Source organism: Cricetulus griseus (genome assembly GCF_003668045.3).
Source record: "Cricetulus griseus strain 17A/GY chromosome 1 unlocalized genomic scaffold, alternate assembly CriGri-PICRH-1.0 chr1_0, whole genome shotgun sequence".
In the NCBI taxonomy this organism is placed as follows: Eukaryota; Metazoa; Chordata; class Mammalia; order Rodentia; family Cricetidae; genus Cricetulus; species Cricetulus griseus.
The window spans coordinates 83500670-83515037 of record NW_023276806.1 but is presented as its reverse complement, the minus strand read 5'-3'; the positions used below and the strand labels follow the sequence as shown (position 1 = coordinate 83515037).

The 14368-nt window shown below is 42.1% G+C and overlaps 1 protein-coding gene across 10 annotated transcripts in view; it reads right to left on the bottom strand.

Moving 5' to 3' along the window:
* Window positions 1-9684, bottom strand: part of B3galnt1 (beta-1,3-N-acetylgalactosaminyltransferase 1 (globoside blood group)) — a 47915-nt gene extending 38231 nt beyond the window's left edge. For 3 of the 10 annotated variants that reach the window (XM_035451667.1, XM_035451671.1, XM_035451672.1), the window contains exon 1: window positions 9102-9684. The gene's annotated coding sequence lies outside the window, so the exon portion shown is untranslated. The remainder of the gene's footprint in view (window positions 1-9101) is intronic. The other 7 variants (XM_035451673.1, XM_035451666.1, XM_035451669.1 and 4 more) reach the window with 5 other exon arrangements.
* Window positions 9685-14368: the final 4684 nt, after the last annotated feature.

Here is a 14368-nt window from a genome sequence, read left to right as displayed (position 1 = left end):
TTGCCTGTAAATTTCAAGATTTCATTGTTTTTTTGGCTGAGTAGTACTCCATTGTGTAAAGGTACCACATTTTCTTTATCCATTCTTCAGTTGCTTCTAGGTTGCTTCCAGGTTCTGGCTATTACAAATAGTGCTGTTATGAACATGGTTGAACAGATGTCCTTGTTGTATGAATGTGCATCTTTTGGGTATATGCCTAAGAGTGGAATTGCTGGATCTTGACTTAGACTGATTCCCATTTTACTGAGGAACTGCCATACTGATTTCCAAAGTCGCTATACAAGTTTCCACTCCCACCAGCAATGGAGGAGTGTTCCCCTTTCTCCACATCTTCTCCAGCATAAACTGTCATTGGTGTTTTTGATTTTAGCCATTCTGACAGGTGTAAGATAATGTCTCAGACTTGATTTGACTTGTTTGATGGCTAAGGATGTTGAACAATTTCTTAAGTGCCTTTTGGCCATTTGAAATATCTCTATTGAGAATTCTCTATTTAGATCTGTATCCCATTTTTTAATTGGATTACTTGTGTTTTAGTGACTGCCTTCTTGAGTTCTTTGTATATTTTGGAGATTAGTCCTCTGTCTTTTGTGGGGTTGGCCAAGATCTTTTCCCATTTTGTGGGCTACCATTTTGTCTTGTTGACTGTGTCCTTTACCTTACAGAAGCTTTTCGGTTTCAGGAGGTCCCATTTATTAATTGTCCATCTCAGTGTCTGTGCTACTGGTGTTATGTTCAGGAAGTGGTCTCCTGTGCCAACTCATTCAAGGGTATTTCCCACTTTCTCTTCTAAGAGGTTCAGTGTAGCTGAATTTATGTTGAGGTTTTTGATCCATTTGGACTTAAATTTTATGCATGGTGATAGATATGGATCTATCAGCAATTTTCTACATGTCAGTATCCAGTTACACCAGCACCTTTTTGTTGAAGATACTTTCTCTGTTCCATTGTATAATTTTAGCTTTTTTGTCAAAAATCCGGTGTTCTTAGGTGTGTGGATAAATAACAGGGTCTTTGATTTAATTCCATTGGTCTACTCTGTTTTTGTGCCAATACCAAACTGCCTTCAGGACTATAGCTCTATAGTAGATGGAGTCAGGGATGGTGATGCCTCCAGAAGTTCCTTTATTGAACAGGGTTGTTTTGGTTATCCTGAGTCTTTTGTTTTTCCATATAAAGTTGAATATTGTTCTTTCAAGGTCTGTGAAGAATTGTGCTGGGATTTTGATGGGGACTGCATTAAATCTGTAGTTGCTTTTGGTAAGATTGCCATTTTTACTCTCTTGATCTTACCTATCCAAGAGCATGGAAGATCTTTCCATTTTCTGGTATTTTCTTTAATTTCTTTCTTTAAAGACTTTAAGTTCTTGTCATACAGGGTCTTTCACTTGTTTGGTTAGCATTACCCCAACATATTTTATGTTGTTTGTGGCTATTGTGAAGGGTAATGTTTCTCTGATTTCTTTCTCAGAACCTTTATTGTCTATATATAGCAGGGCTACTGATTTTTTTTTTTTTTTTTTTTTTTTTTTAGTTAATTGTGTATCCTGCCATTTTGCTGAAGGTGTTTATCAGCTGTAGGAGTTCGTTGGTGGAATTTTTTGTGTCATTTATGTAAACTATCATATCATTTGCAAATAGTGAAAATTTGATTTCTTCCTTTCCAATTTGTATCCCCTTGATCTCCTTCGTTGTCTAATTGCTCTAGCTAGAACTTCCAGTACAATATTGAAGAGATATGGAGAGAGTGGATAGCTTTGTCTTGTTCCTGGCTTTAGAGGAATCACATTGAGTTTCTCTCCATTTAGTTTGATGTTGGCTGTTGGTTTACATTATATTGCCTTTATTATGTTTAGTTATGTTCCTGTTATACCTGATTTCTCTAGGACCTTTATCATGAAGGGGTATTGGATTTTGTCCAAGGTTTTTCCAGCATCTAGTGAGATGATCATGTGGTTTTTCTTTTTTGCTTTGTTTATATGATGGATTACACTGACAGATTTTCGTATGTTGAACCATCCCTGCATCCCTGGGATGAAGCCTACTTGATCATGGTGAATGATTTTTCTGATGTGTTTTTGGATTTGGTTAGCTAGTATTTTATTGAGTATTTTTGGATCAATGTTCATGAGGAGTATTGGTCTGTAGTTCTCTTTTTAGTTGTGTCTTAATGTGATTTGGGCACCAAGGTAATTGTAGCCTTGTAAAAAGAGTTTGGCAATGTCCCTTCTGCTTCTATTGTGTGGAACAAATTTAGGAGTATTGGTATTAGCTCTTCTTTGAATTTCTGGTAGAATTCTGCACTGAAACCATCTGGCGGTGGACTTGCTTTTTAGTTGTTGTTGTTGTTGTTGTTGTTGTTGTTTTGGTTTGGTTGGGAGAATTTTGATGACTGCTTGTATTTCCTGTGGCAATTGACAAAGTAACATTTTGTAACACTAGGTTTTCAAAGACCTGAACAGCCGACAAACAGATGGACCTAGAACCTGAAGATTTTCAACTGGAAATGCTGTGCCCATTTCCCCAAAGCAAGGTGCCCTGCTTGACAGTCAGACCTCACACCCAGGTCCCTGAGTCTCAAGATTCCTGAGTAGGAAGGAACCAGTGTAGCCAGGGAGGGTACACCTCTGCATTCAAGATGGACACAGTGGTGGAAAAGGGAACAGGACGCCAGGACACAGAGACTAGAAATGGGAGCAAGGAGCTCTGAAATCAGGCAGGTTACAACAAAACACATCTGAAAGCCAGGTAAAACTTTACCCACCAGAAGTGGGCTCCAGTTAACATTCCATCTTTGCCCTTTGATCTTGGCATAGATCTCTGTCATCCATCTTCTCCATCAGGCTAAGCCATCAATTGTCTGTCCCTTAGTTACCTGTAAGTCTTTTACCTAATTCATCCAAGCATCTCATGGGCTAACTTGTGTTAAAGGCTAAGATAGCAGTGTGGAAGACAAGATCACCCCTGAAATTGCTGCCACTCAACACAGAGTAAGGCAGAAGATTCATGACTCCAAGTTTAACCTGCACCTCATGAGTGAAACCCATCCACAAAAATTGGGAAGGGCTCTAGTTCAATTGTCTCCAAATTAGTAATCAGTGTGCAGGGCAGGGAGGTAAATTTATGTTCTCAGATTGTGTTGATGCCCAATTATACAGTTTCCACTAAGATAAAGGAACTGTTTAATACTATGATACTTTTTTCTGAGGGGTGGGGGAGGCTGGGAAGATGACTCAGTTGCTTGCATTGCAAGCATGAATTCCTGGATTTTGGTCCCAGCACCCACGCAAAAATCTAGGTCCTGCATCACCTGTAATTCCAGCACTGGGGAGACAGAGACAAGAGGAATTCTGGGACTTCTGGCCAATCGGTCTAACCAAACCAGTGTGCTCCAGATTCAATGTGAAACTCTGTCTCAAACAATTAAAGTGGGGGCTAATGAGACAGATCAGTGAGTAAAGGTGCTTACCACCAAACCAGATATAATGGTCTGATTTCAATCTATAAAGCCGCATGGTACATGGAGAGAATGGACTTCTCCTGCAAGTTCTCTGCTAACTTCCATATGTATACCATGATATGTGTATGCCCCCCACACACAATAATAATGTTTTAATTTAAAAAAAGGCCTGTCCCTACAGAATGAGGAAAGACCTTTACCAACCCCACATCTGACAGAGGGTTGATCTCCAAAGTATACAAAGAACTCAAGAAGCTAGTGCCCAAAACCCAAATAATCCAATTAAAAATGGGGTGCAAAAAAATTAAAAATGGGGTACAAATCTGAACAGAGATTTGTACAACAAAACAATTTCAAATGGTGGAAAGACACTTAAGGAAATGCTCAACATCCTTAGTCATCTGGGAAATGCAAATCAAAACAACTCTGAGATGCCCTCTTACACCAATTAGAATGGCTAAGATCAAAAACACTGATGACAGTTTATGCTGGAGAAGATGTGGAGTAAGGGCAACACTCCTCCTTTGCTGGTGGGAGTGCAAACTTGTACAGCCACTGTGGAAATCAGTATGGAGATTTCTCAGAAAATTGGGATCAACCAACTTCAAGACCCTGCAATACCACTTTTGGGCATATACCCAAAGGAGGCACATTCTCACCACAAGGACATTTGCTCAACTATGTTCATAGCAACATTATTCATAATAGCCAGATCTTGGAAACAACCTAGATGCCCCTCAACTAAAGAATGGATAAAGAAAATGTGGTACATTTACACAATGGAGTGCTGCTCAGTGATAAGAAACAATGACATCTAAAATTTGCAGGCAAATGGACAGAACTAGAAAAAATAATACCATCTTGAGTGAGGTAACCCAGACCCAGAAAGACAAATATAGTATGTACTCACTCATAAGTCAATACCAGTCATAAAGCAAAAGATACCCAGCCTACAATCTACAACCCCAGAGAAGCCAGAACCCTCTTCCAGAAACAGATGGAAGCAGATGCAGAAATCCACAACTAATCAATGGGACAAGCTCCTGGAGTACAATCAAAGTGAGGGAGGATCAATAATATGAACAAAGGAGTCAAGACCATGATGGAGAAACCCACAGAATCAGCTGACCCAAGCTGTGAAAGATCACTGACTCAGAAATGGGGAACCTGCACAAGACCGAACTAGACTCCCTTAACATAGGTGACAATGGTGTGACTGGGACAATATATGAGGCCACTGGCAGTGGGTCCAAGATCTAAGTCTAATGCAAAAACTGACTTAGTAGAGCCCATTCTATATGGAGAGATAACTTGCTCAACCAAGACACAGGGGTGTGGGGTGTGGAGAGGTCCCTCGGTCCTGACTCATCAAGATGATGGGTTAGACTTCCTAGGGGAGGGAAGCCTTACCCTCTCCAAGGAGCAGATGGGAGGTGGGGGAGGGGGGAAGTAGGAGTAGAGAAGGGAAAGTGAACTGGAATTGGAATGTAAAAAATAAATTAATAAAAAATGTTTTAAAAAATGGCCAATCAATGCTTCAATTACAAAACCAATAATTATGACTCTTAACTTTTCAAAAAAAAAAAAAAAGGTCTGATGGTGGTGTTGCACACCTTTAATCCCAGCACTTAGGAGACAAAGGTAGGTGGCTCTTTATGAGTTTGAGGCTAGCCTGGTCTACCAAGCTAGTTCCAGGACATCCAGGGCTACACAGAGAAACCCTGACTTTAAAAACAAACAAAAAAGAGCAAACAAGAAAGTCTCTCTCTCTCTTTCTCTCTCTCTCTCTCTCTCTCTCTCTCTCTCTCTCTCTCTCTCTCTCTCTCTCTCTCTCTCACACACACACACACACACACACACAATAAAACCAAAAGTCTACAACTAAGTCAGTAGCCAAATATAGTCCAGATATGTTTGAAGCTCCACTGTCATAGTGGATCAGGTGGTTGCAGACTAATGAAATGCTTTAAAGACAATGGGATATCTTTATTCTAACTCACAAGAGTGCATTCAAAGGGCACAGCTTGGACATTTTCCAGAATCCTATGTTTTATCCAAAGAACGGACAAAAATTTTGTTTTCCACAAAAGATAAGATAGTAAATATTTTCTTTGCAGGCCATATGTTTCTATCTTGGCTACTTGATTCTTTTTGGCCTACAGAGTAAAAACCCAGAGCTCAAATCTGGGGCTTCAAATCCTACCAATTCCTCATCTTGAAAACCCACTAATCCCTGTGCTCACCCCAAGCTTAGGACTTGAAATCCCACCAATCCCCACCCTGGGAATCCCCACCCCGGAAAGTGCCACTACCAAGAACCCTTCAATCAGTGGTTCTCCACTTTCTTAATGTGACCCTTTGGTATAGTTCCCCCTTTAGTATGTTGTGATGACCCCCAATGAAAATAAAATCATTTTCATTGCTACTTCATAAGTGTAATTTTGCTACTGTTATGAATTATAATGTAAATATCTGTGTTTCTCAATGGTTTTAGGTAGCCCCTGTGAAAGGGTTGTTCAACCCCAAGGGTCGAACCACTGGCTGAGAATCATTGCCCTACATAAAGCCTGCTTCCTGCTTAGTTCTTTGTTCCTTTTTGCCTGAGCAGGCAGCCACCCTCATGTGTCTTTCCCAATATAACTCTGGTGTGAAGTTTATTGTGTGGTGTGACTTTGTGGTATTCCTTGGCTCCTGGATGCCAGGTTACCTTTTCCCCTCAGAGCTGCAACACATGCACTGAGGAGTCCTTTCCCCTCAGAGCTGCAACACTTACAATGTGTACATTTTTAGGACACATAATTTTTTCTAAATACTTCTATTCCATGGTTGGCAGAATCTATGAATAGAGCCTACACACCCAAAGGACTGACTATATTTACCAAAGAGGTATCAGTTTGGAAATATTTGTTCTAGCTAGATCCATGGAAGTCATACCTCAAAGCATTATTAATGTCTCCAGAGATTTACTTGTCTTTTTTTTCCCTCATGACCCAAAGGAGTCATGCAACTGAAAAAGAGTTCCTAGACTAACCAATAACATGTTTCCTACATGATACAGCTCTAGGAGGGGAGACAGAGCTGGGAACTGTTACCTCAGCTGTATATACAACAGGAAGGCAAAGGACGGACTTCCTAGTAAACTATTCAGGGTTAAAGACACATGACAGAGGACATTTGTCATCTGATTTGATTGTCTGGTGTTCACTCCTCAATATCACAGGAATTCAAGAAGCATAAATCCTCTACAGCTCTTAGGCCCAGCCCCAGTTAATGCCTTTACCTCCACTTTCCTCTAATTCACAATAAGGCAAGAATCCTGCTAATAAAAACAAATCAATGTTTATAGAACTTTTATTAAAATACAATCATTTTCCACAATCCCCAAAGGACATGTTGCCAAACAGCCTGCTGAATTGTAATTCTAAAAGCATCTGTTGGGTGAGCTCATTTAAGAGCATCTTGTTAGAGTCTCTAGTTGACCTTACCCAGGAGATAGTACCATGCGGCTCTTTACCATTCAGCCGTTTCTATCACACAGCAAGCTGCATCAGGCAAGTATACTTTCCTTGGATGATACATAGATATAAACAGGATAAAGGCGTGTTATGAAATGAGATTCTACCTTCACCATGACGGAGTAGAACTGGAGCTGGGGAAGTATATCACCAACCCCCCAGAGGAAAAGTAAAGCATCTTCTGAAGCATTTGCTTAGGGATAAAAGTATTTTCTCTAAACTTGAGGTTGAATATGATCTACCAAGTTAACAAGTTTTTTCCGAAGCACAACAGTACTTAATAAAAATTCAACTTTTGGAGAAACTATGTTATTATCCAAAATGATTTAGTAAAGCTTAAGTCTTGCACCTCTTCCAACCTTCTAGGGAGAGAACCACACCAGAGTATACTAAAGTTTGCAGCTTAAATGTCAATGATACCCAAAAGCCAGACAGGGTACCGTAATGGGCATGTCCAACTAATCTGGATAAATTCAAATAAAAAATGTGTTAAACCCACTTACAGAATTTCAGATTAGATTAAACACTAGATAAATGTGTGTGCGTGTGTGTGTGTGTGTGTGTGTGTGTGTGTGTGTGTGTGTGTGTGTTGGGGGGTTCGGTATTCTGTGCTTCAGTTAAAATAGAACTGCTGTAAACAACTGAATGTAAGAAGACACTGTATCTTGGGACTGGAGAGATGACTTGGTGGTTAAGAGCGTGCACTTGTTGCTCTTGCAGGAGACTGGAGCTCAGATCCCAGTACTCGTGTGTGGTGGATTGGCCCCTATCTGTAACTCCAGTTCTAAGGGATGACTGCCCCACTTCTGACCTCAGGAGGCAGCAGGAATGCCTCTGGTACACACACATACATGCAGGCAGAACACACATAACATTTTTTATGAAAATCTTTTTTAAAAAATAAGTATTATATCAAAACAGCAACGTTATGACAGTTAAAACCAAAATTATATCCAAGATAAGTTGCTTTGGGATAAGTTATTATGCATCAGCAGCCTCTTCGTTTCTGGCTAGGCCTTGATGCTATCTTCCTTTCTCTGCTCTCTACTTGTCCCATGAGCTAATCGAGTATTTTATTTCAATTTTATTTATTTTATTTATTGATAATGGACTATTTTTGATACTGCAGTTCCCCACTGGCCATTCATTTTAAACAAACCTTTCAATGTGAAAGAGAAAACACCACACTCTTCTCTCAGGACCAGGTAGGTCCCTTCTCTAGAGAAATGGAAGTTCCATATGAGGTGTTGACACTTCAAAGAGAACAAATACCCTGCTTCTGCCTCCAACACCCAGTGCTAAATCACAAATGTATTCTGGGTGAAGACTGCATCCGTCCTACCCCCGAAAACAAACGGTTGGGCAATTTCTTCCTTGGCAGTCGCGTTTTCTAACAAAGCAGCCGCTTCTCCCAAAGGCTGGCAATGTGAAAACTATAATCTACTCAGCTCAAAAATCAAACCCTGCCTTTTAGCTCTGCAGTCACAAACACCGAATACAGCCATCTGTGCTTGCTGCTGGCACCATCCTTTCCATCCTGAAAAAGTGAGGCTTCCTCCACCAAAGATTTCCTTTAAAATGCTTTTGCATGTTCACTCAGACCTCTTATTAGTTACAGAGGGAACGTTAATCCTGGGGAGTTTTCTCCTTCCTCTTTCCAAATCTATCTTCTCCGCCATCCCTGCCCATGAAGCAGTCTCCTACCCAGGGGACCACCGGCCCTTTCCCGCCAGGAATGTGCGTTCCTGCGGGCCTGCTGCGGGTCCACCAGCTATTTCCAGCTTCTCCCTGGCTACAGTGACCATCAGGCCACCCTCGGGCTTACAGCGCTCAGGGTAGGACAGAATGGATCCTTGTGGCGGCGGCCTGGCTTGCCACGCGCACTGGAGCTCCTCCAAGTGCACGGGATTCCCGGATCCCTGGTCCCGAGCCTCGAGAGCACCCGGGAGGCCGGAGCCCAGGGCGTGGCAGCTCGCCCTGGTGAGGTGCTCCTCAGAGCAGCGAGTAGCGAGCGGAGCCTTGGGCCTGAGAGCTCGGCCCCGCGTCCCTAGAATTCTGGCAGCGCCGGGAGAGATCCGCTCGGCCGCCACCCAACCTTCTCCCCGCCACGCCCGCCCCACACTCACCTCGGGAGCGCCACTGGCAACCGCAGCGATGCTGCCGGAGCTCGTTTCCTGTGCGCGAACGCCGGCTCCCCGCAGCTGCACACACACACCCGGTGCGCGCTTCTTTCACGCTCACGAGTGCGCGCGCGCGCGGGGTTCCGACGCCCGCAGCCCAGAGCTACCCTCGCCGCCGCTGTCCGCCACGGCAGCCGCGGGGGCTGGCATCGGCGTCGCAGTCTTGGGGCTGAAGTTCAGGTCTGTTTAAGACTCCCTCCTCTTTGGCACGTGCCGTCTTCCACAAGCTACCTAAATGCATAGCCAAAGGGCGGGATTGCATCACCAGGCTCATGGGGAAGGAAACCTGGGCAGGAATTCCTTGCATTCTCAGAAGGCGGGCTCTCCTTACAGGTGTGCAGAGAATGAAAGGTGAGGACCCTTCAGGTTCCTTAGGTCTGTGTGTGCAGGAGGCTCGGGGAGTCCGTCTCTGGCACCCAGCCCACACCCCCGGCGCCCCCAACTGCTTCTAGAAACAATCCATTCCTGTGGACACTTGGTTATCCCCACTCCCAATCATCCCCACCCAAATGGTGCCTCCCTGGGGGAGGGGAGGAGAGGGGAGGAGACAGGGAGGGGTCATGAGAGCTGGGTGTTGCTAAACTGGCCCTGCTTATCCTGGACCTTGGGTGGAGGTGGTTACATTCCAAAATAAAATTTCCTGTTTGCTTTTTTTTTTTTTTTTTTTTTTTTTTTTTTTTTTTTCAAAACAGGCCCTGCTATGTGTCATCCGAAAACAAAGTCTCATTCTGGGCCTCATGTGGCTTTAGGATTGTAAACCTCTTGGCCTCACTCCACCGCAAAGGGAAGAATTCCTCAGTGCACACCTGCATACATGCAAGCAAAATTCAACAACTTGACAATCTACAAGAATGGTTTTCCCACTCTTTCCTAGATCAGACTGCATCTCCTAAACTAGTGACTTCTACACAACCAGATCAGGGTCATTACTTTTGAGAAACTAGAATTCTAAACGTCATCTAATATAGACACCATATTCAAGTTTTCCTGGTTTTCAAAAAATTACATTGGTTTGCTAGCTAGGTGATCTAATAAAGGTATGAATCTCTGTAGAATATTGATGTAAAACAACCTGTTTTCCTTTCATTGCAGTACTTTTGGAAGTCGCTCAGTGTCTCGTTTTGCCCTCCCAGCGTGATTTTAACTTACCTTTAGCTCTAGAATTTAAGTTGGTTCTTAAACCAGAGGCTTGATGCAATGGTAGCACTCCTGCGTGCATTCCTCAGTTCTTTTCACATTGTTCCCCATGGGGGAGAATATGACATCTTAAGCACAATCTCAGTTGTCTCTGAGCTAATACCACGAACATAAAGAGAGGTGTTCTCCAAATTTTTCCACTATAAACAAGGGTAGAGAGTATTTCTCTTTAGTGGTTAACAGGTAATATGTCATATGAAGATCTTGAAAATTCTTCGGAGGGCAGTGTTTTAAATTGCTTCAAGAAAAGAGAGTACTTAAGACTAATGTGTAGATAAGTCAATAACACTCCCAAGATTGTCAGATGGGACTTGTGGTGGCATGTTCTTTAGATGAGCTGTGACCACTTTTAAGCATGAAAAGCAGCTGCTGAGAGTCTATTTTGCTTTATTTAACCCTTTAAGAAAATGTCAGGCATGGGAGCCAAATCTGTGATTAAGACTCACATACTGTGTAATTTCTGTTGTTAACAAGTGCTGTGGAAGTATCAGGGTAGAGGGATACGGTAGGAGTGTCTTTACAAGCAGAGTGGTGTCCACATCACTGAAAATCTGACATTGTTGGAAAACCTAATTTTTGATCAGTTGTCCCTTTCCACCCACCATTGTGGCTTTTAAGTACAAGGAATTGTGACATCAGCCATGAGACTTTGAAAACAAGCCCAAGTACTTAGATAATATAGCAAAATAACCCTCCAGATTTTTCTGCCACCTGTGACTTCAGGTATCCTAGCAGTAGATACACATCAAAACTGAGTTGGATGCTAGCTTTACTTAAAGAATCCCAGTGCTCTGTGTTTTGTGTACTTTGGGCTTCCTGAGAGTATTTATGAATACTTCTACTAAAAGAAGTGATGTTCTGCAGGGTCTTGTGACATGTGTTTTAAGATTTGACAAAATCTTAGCTCGGTATGATGGTGCATGCCTTTAATCCTAGCACTGGGGAGGCAGAGGCAGGCATATCTCTGTGAATTCAAGGCCAGCCTGATCTACAAAGTGAGTTCCAAGACAGCCAGGGCTGTTACACAGAGAAACCCTATCTAGAAAAACAAACAAACAAAAAAGGTTTGACAAAATTCAGGTGTTTCCTATATTAACTTGGGTGTATAAAGTCAACTTTCCCATATCCATTTTTGATAACAGAGAGAAATCAAGACTATGTAATCTTTACCTCCAAGCATATGGTCTCTGATTTATGTCAGAAATCCTTATGGGTGTGAACACATCAATTTAAACTGCTCAAGTTCTGCTATGAAAGAGTTTCCTGTTAATAAACAATGACCATCTCCCTCCTTCAAGGGAAACCTCAAAAGACATTGCCCATTCCACAGACAGAAGTAGTATTGAGAACCTTCTTCTCAAAAAAGGTCGGTTTTTCAGTTCAGATCAAATGGATGTTATTGGTGGTTTTCACTTGTGCAAGCAGATTATATTCTACATTTACCTTTGACAATTGATCTGAATTTCATCAGAAGCAATAATCTAAGAGTACAAGATAAGCTAAAAGATAACAGGTAGGCAAGTATCATGTGATTCTAGGAAGATGGCTCAGTTGGAAAAAGCACTGTGCAAGCAAGGAGACTTGGGTCTGATCCCCAGTTCACACTGTGTGTGTGTGTGTGTGTGTGTGTGTGTGTGTGTGTGTGTGTGCGCGCGCGCGCGCGCGCGCACGCGCGCTCTCGTGTTAAATCCAAAAACAAGGGAAGCAGAGACTGGCAGAACACTAAAATTGCTGGCTAGTCAGTTTGACCTAACCAGTGAGCTCCAGATCAGCAAGTGATCCTGCTTCAAAACACAACAACAACAACAACAACAACAACAATAACAACAAAAAACAACCTAAGGTAGACAGTGCCTGAGGAACACTTCTTCTGGCTTCCATGTATACATGTATTCATGTGAGTGCACAGACAGACACACATGGCTCATGTAGCAAAATCTTTAGCATGTTCTATTGATCAGAAGCAAGCACAAGACTGTCCAAGACCTAAAGTGAAAGGATTAGGCAAGGACATAATCACCAGATGAGGTTAGGGGTTGGGGAACTATTTAAAAAGCAGATAAGATACTGTCATACACAAAAATAAATTCAGATGTGTAGAACTGATTATATTGTTCCTTTGTTCAAAATCAAGACACAGTCCATTTCTTTATTGCTTGGCTCAACAGTTTTTTTTTTTTCTTACCAGCTCTTTCTTCACTGCAAAAGAAAAAAGAAGAATAAACACATTAAAATAACTGTGGTAATTGGAATGTTTTCTGAAAACAGGGATGAATTGAAGGTTGAGGTATGAATACAACAAAACTAAGTTTAAACATTGGTATTATAATCCAGGGTAAAGTGGTTACTGCCCTGCTATACATTTATCACAGCCATTCCTCACCTGTCTGGGTTGACAACTCACTTCACAGATGAGTGGTCTATTAATGACAAAGTAGGCAGGCTCCATTGCAGATAGATTGATAAACTGAAAAATGAATAGACCTAGGTAGTTGAATTGAGGATATGAATGTTAGATTTTTACTTTTTACTTTTAGGAAACTTAAAACACCATCTATTTCTAAAATGTTTTTAATGACCCATGAATAACTAGTAAGTACATGTGCCCACTTCCAGAACTCTCTGGATTGCAAAGACTCAGGGGCTTCAGGTAAGGGGACTTGAGTTCTCAAAATAGAATATGTGAGAAGACATTCACAACCTAAGATATGATTTCTCTCTCTCCCTTAGTCATTCCTATAGCATCTAACAGCCGAAGACTCAGCTATCTATGATTCAGAACAATCCATCCCAAAGTTGAGCTACCTATACAAATATGAATTTAATCTGATATAGCTTAGTGATTTGTATGTAAGTGTTACAGCTCTGAAAGAAAAGATATCCTGGCCATCAGAAGCCAAGGAATACCTATAGCATTGAAGGAAAAGGTATCCCAACAAAATTGTTACAGCTCTGTTCTAGGCAGAGACAGGTTTCCCCCAGCAAAGTCCTTGCTCTGGGAATGGTTTCCCTAATGCAAGTTTAACAGCTTTGCTCTAGCGGGAGGAGGGTTTCCCCAATGAGATTGTTACAGCTCTGATCTGCTCTGCTCAAGGAAATGTTACAGTTCTGCTTAGCTTCCCCTGAGTGTAACAATTCTGCTCTAGCAAGGGAAAGTTTACCCAGCCAAAGGGTTACAGTTCTGCTTTGCTCTGCTCTGGTGAAAATTGTTAAATTTCTGCTCCACTCTGCTCTGCTCTGGGAAAACAAAGTCCTTACAATCAAACTCAGGCTGGTTGGTGGTGGTGCAGGCTTTTAATCCCAGCTTTTGGGAGGCAGAGTCAGGAAGATCTCTGTGAGTTCAATGCCAGCCTGGTCTACAAGAGCTAGTTCCAGGACAGCCTCCAAAGCCACAGAGAAACCTCGTCTCGAAAAACAAAAACAAAAAAACAACAAAAAAACAAAACAAAACAACAACAACAACAAAACCTCACTTAGGAGACTTGTTGCTTTGTTTTGGTTTTGGTTTGGCTTGGCTTGGTTTTTCTACGCAGTTTTTTCCTGTGTAGATTTGGAGCCTGTCCTGGAACTTGCTTTGTAGACCAAGCTGGTCTTGAACTCACAGAGATCTGCCTGACTCTGCCTCCTGAGTGCTGGGATTAAAGATGTGCACAACCACTTTCTGAAAGGAGAAATCCAGGAGAGTGGTTACCTCTGCCAGGGTGGAAAAATGGCAGCCCCAACCTGAACAGGTACAGGACTTATATAGGGTTCCTTATGGGTGAAGCTTTCCAAAGTGGAGATTTTCAGGATCTGGATTGGTAGGATCTCAATTCCTGAGCTTGGGACAAACTCAAGAGATTGGTTGGATTTCATGCTCAAGGATTGGTTTGTTTCATGCTCAGGGATTGGTTGGATTTCAATTCCTGGGTTGGTTAGAAGCAAGTGTGTTTCATTGGCTCTGGTCTCAGGGCCAGGGTGTTCTTCCACTGGCCTCTTTTACCCTACAATATAATGATTATCTAAATTGTTCTAGA